The sequence below is a fragment of the Ochotona curzoniae genome, unplaced genomic scaffold, assembly GCF_017591425.1.
Source record: "Ochotona curzoniae isolate NIBS_2020 unplaced genomic scaffold, NIBS_Ocur_1.0 contig_1274, whole genome shotgun sequence".
In the NCBI taxonomy this organism is placed as follows: domain Eukaryota; kingdom Metazoa; phylum Chordata; class Mammalia; order Lagomorpha; family Ochotonidae; genus Ochotona; species Ochotona curzoniae.
In genome coordinates, this window is record NW_024465023.1 from 29,808,913 (window position 1) to 29,813,227 (window position 4,315).

Sequence of the window (4,315 nt, forward strand, 5' to 3'; positions counted from 1 at the left end):
CAGAATGACCAGAAGACTGCGAACCGCAAACAGTGCTGAATAAATAGGGAGGTGTACTGAGAAGGGAGGGTCAAGGAGCAAGCAAGGCAGCCTTCATAGACCCAGAGCAGCCAAGAACAAACATGCAGAAGTCTCAGAGGGAAGTCCAGAGCTCTGATGAGGACTGGCAGGATAGTGCGTTTCTTGTTTTATTCAGGGGATTAACCTGGAATGGTGTGTGTATCCCTAAAGCACAAAGTAATAAGTTAAATGCTTCAGAGAGGCGCCCGGCGCAGTAACCTAGCAATTAAAGTCCTCCCAGTACATGCTGGGAACCCATATGGACACCAGTTCTAATCCCGGCAGCCCCACTTCCCATCCAGCTCCCTGCTTGTGGCCTGGGAAAGCAGTGGAGGACAGTTCAGAGTCTTGGGACCCTGCACCCGTATGGGGGACCCAGAAGAGGCTCCTGGCTCCTGGCTTCGATAGGTGCAGCTCCAGCCGCTTGGGGAGTGAATCATCTGATGGAAGATCTTCCTCTCTGTCTCTCCTCCTCTTTGTAAAAAGCTTCAGAGAAGACATGCAGCGTTCTGGGAGAGTGGTAATTCCCAGTCAGCAGGCCCTGGGTGTAGTTCTCATCATGAGTTGCTGAATGCATTTCTTGAAGAACCAGTAACAAGTCATGCCTGATAAACATCTGTCGAAAGAGTGAGAGGCGGAAAACATCAAAAATAGCACATTATGTTTCTTGGCTTTCTTTGCAGCCTCCTTTTTGGGAATTCCTAGTTCCCATTAACTCAGCTCACCTGAAGCTGTGTTATAAGAATTATTAATAAAAAGGTCAGTAGTGAGACGAGTGTGTGTTCATATGAAGTTCTAAAGTCCTGCTATAAAGGAACCTGTTCAATTTTATCTAAATTGCTAGTTCCTGAACTTAATTAGACCACAGAACCCTTTTTAGGAAACATTTGTTAACCTCTCATAGAGGTTTAGAAAATGGTGTTCATTTGTGAAAATGTCTCAAGAACAGGAGGCACAAGTCAACACAGAACTCAAAAAAATACAAAGCAGTGATTTGAAAACTGGATAAACTTGTCCTTCTGTGAGGTTTCTTTCTTTCTTTTCTTTTCTGTTTTTTTTTTTTTTTTTTCTGTGAGGTTTCTGTCCCAGGGTAAATACAGCACGAAAGCTGCCGTTACCTTTCAAAGCAGACAAGTCAAGGCTGTAAAGGTCGCAGCAGGCTGTTCGGCTCAGACGTGAATGTGGTGTATCCCATTACCACTTTGACACTGGAGACAGATACACACACACACACACACACACACACACACACTCTTCCTCTAAAAGGTTCAGGCCAAACTCCAAAGCAGCCATGTACAAGCCAGCCTGTCTTATATTCTGAAAGATGAATAATTCAGGGCCCGGCGGCGTGGCCTAGCGGCTAAAAGTCCTCGCCTTGCACGTGCCAGGATCCCATATGGGCACCGGTTCTAATCCCGGCAGCTCCACTTCCCATCCAGCTCCCTGCTTGTGGCCTGGGAAAGCAGTCAAGAATAGCCAAAAGCCTTGGGACCCTGCACCTGTGTGGGAGACCTGGATGAAGCTCCTGGCTCCTGGCTTTGGATTGGTTCAGCTCCGGCCATTGCAGTCACTTGGGGAGTGAATCATCGAATGGAAGACCTTTCTCTCCATCTCTCCTCCTCTCTATATATCTGCCTTTCCAATAAAAATAAATAAATCTTTTTTTTTAAAGATTTATTTTTATTATTTTTTATTGGAAAGGCGGATATACAGAGAGGAAAGACAGAGAGGAAGATCTTCCGTCCGATGATTCACTCCCCAAGTGAGCCGCAACGGTCGATTCTATGCCGATCCGAAGCCAGGAGCCTCTTCCGGGTCTCCCACGCGGGTGCAGGGTCCCAAAGCTTTGGGCCGTCCTCGACTGCCTTCCCAGGGCCACAGGCAGGGAGCTGGAAGGGAAGCGGGGCTGCTGGGATTAGAACCGGCGCCCATATGGGATCCCGGGTGTGCAAGGCGAGGACTTAACCACTTGCGCCACCGCGCCAGGCCCAAAATAAATAAATCTTTAAGAAAAAAAGCTGCATAATTCCCAGGTAGTCTAGGATTTCTAGAGAAAGAAACAAATGGCTCATGCTGTCAGAGGACTCCTCCATTCTGTTCCTTAGGTACAATTTCTGGTAGCACCCAAAGAGTATAAAAGAACACACTTATTGGTATTGTTCTTTGTGGCAGGGACTGCATGGACAGCTTCCAAAAAATAATTGATGTACCCATCCTACAACAAGGCAGAACATTCCAGAAGCTTTGCAGCCCCCACCTGCTTAGTCAGAGAAGTGCCTTGTTGTGGGGTCGTGGGCAATAGGCTTTGTGCCTTCAATTTTGTCAGTGTCTCCAGGTCACTCCATAGAACAGGAAAATTAGGGCAACGGTGGGAGATCTCTAGGTACCCCTTATGCCTCACATTGGCATAAAAGGATGGATTGCCAATGGAAAAACAAATCACAAAGATATTAGTCTCAGGCCCGGCGCGATAGCATAATGGCTAAAGTCCTCGCCTTCCACGTGCTGGGATCCCATATGGGCGCTGGTTCTAATCCCAGCAGCCCCACTTCCCATCCAGCTCCCTGCTTGTAGCCTGGGAAAGCAGTGGAGGACGGCCCAAAGCCTTGGGACCCTGCACCCATGTGGAAGACCTGGAAGAGGTTCCTGGCTCCTGGCTCCTGATCAGTTCAGGTCCAGCTGATGTAGGGAGTGAACCAGCAAATGGAAAATCTTTTTTTTCTTTTGGTTTTGAGCTTTGTATTTCTTTATATATATATTTAATTTTATGACACAGTTTCATAGGCTCTGGGATTTCCCCAGCCCGTCGCCAAGCCTTCCCCCCCCCCTATTGAATTCCTGCAAGTGGAAAATTTTTTTCTCTTTCTTTCTCTGTAAATCTACCTCTCCAATAAATAAATATTTAAAAGAAGAAGAAATGAACTGCACAGTTCTTAAAGAAAAGCATTCATACACACATGGGCACGTATGTTACATTTGATGGAGCAATGATGCATTTTTGTCTCGTGCCTGTGTGACTGAGCTGACAGCAGTCCCAACTCCCTAGGTTCCTTCTCAAAGGATCCTTGGCTGATACTTCCTCTTCCCTCCATTTCTTCTTTACCAGCAATACAGCCCTACCCACAGCCGCTGACCACGATATACAGTCCACCTGCTCCCACAGATAAATACCCCAGCCTCGGAAGGAAGAGGTGCCCACCATCTTCACCACTATCCTCTGATTTTGAATAAAGCTGCACTGACTTTGTGATCTACCTCCTTTTTATCTTGCTTTGTCTCCTCTTTGTTTTTGATCTTAAGACTTTATCAAATAGGGGCATGTGCAGTGGCTCAACATACTAATCCTGTGCTGTGCCTGTAGCATCCCTTATAGGCACTGGTTCTAGTCCCGGCTGCTCCACTTCTGGTCCAGCTCTCTGCCTGTAGCCTCATAAGCAGTGGAGGACGGCCTCAGACCTTGAGACCCTGCACCCACATGGGAGACCCGGAAGAAGCTCCTAGCTCCTGGCTTCAGACTGGCACAGCTTCCGCTGTTGCGCCCATTTGCGGTGTAAATTAGTGGATGGAAGATCACTCTTTCTGTCTCTACTTCTTTCTGTAAATCTGCTTTTCAAATAAAAAGATACATCCTTTTGTATAAAATATTTATTCTTTTTTTTTTTTCTGGGAAATCCATTACATGACCACTCTACTACAACTGAGCCATTAATCTTGTGGCTTCATCAACATTCACAGGTTCATTTTCATGACTCTGCTGAGAAATCAGCTCTTTGTGTAAAAGTTCCAGAGAAAGGCCCTTTCAGAAGTGTGCAAGTTCCTTTGACTATTTATAAAAGCTTTATTCATTCTGTTAATGCTGTCTTCATTCACATTGTTTATCTTCTTCAGATTATTAATAATTGGTCTTGCTTTGTTTTTATCCTTAAACTCTTTGGCTGGCTATGAGAAGTACATTCCTGCACTTCTGTCCTCTTCATTTGTTCGTGGCCATTGTCTTCGGTACCCGCATATCACAGCTCAAGTTCCAGGAGACACCATCTGCACGTCCGTGGTCCAGGAAGTTCTGGGGAGAGGGAATAAATACATCTTTGCTTTTTTCAAAGACCTGGGCCTGGTGCAATGATTCAGATAGCCAATCCTTCACCTCCAGATGGCAGGGACCCGATATGTGTGCCAGTTCATGTCCCAGCTGCTCCACTTCCTATCCCACTCCCTGCTTGTGGCCTGGGAAAGCAGCAGAGGACTGCTCAAAGCC

The 4,315-nt window shown here is 46.5% G+C and overlaps 1 pseudogene; it reads right to left on the reverse strand.

Moving 5' to 3' along the window:
- Positions 1-3,751: 3,751 nt before the first annotated feature.
- LOC121170804 lies at positions 3,752-4,051 on the reverse strand (annotated as a pseudogene).
- Between the last annotated feature and the right edge of the window lie 264 nt (positions 4,052-4,315).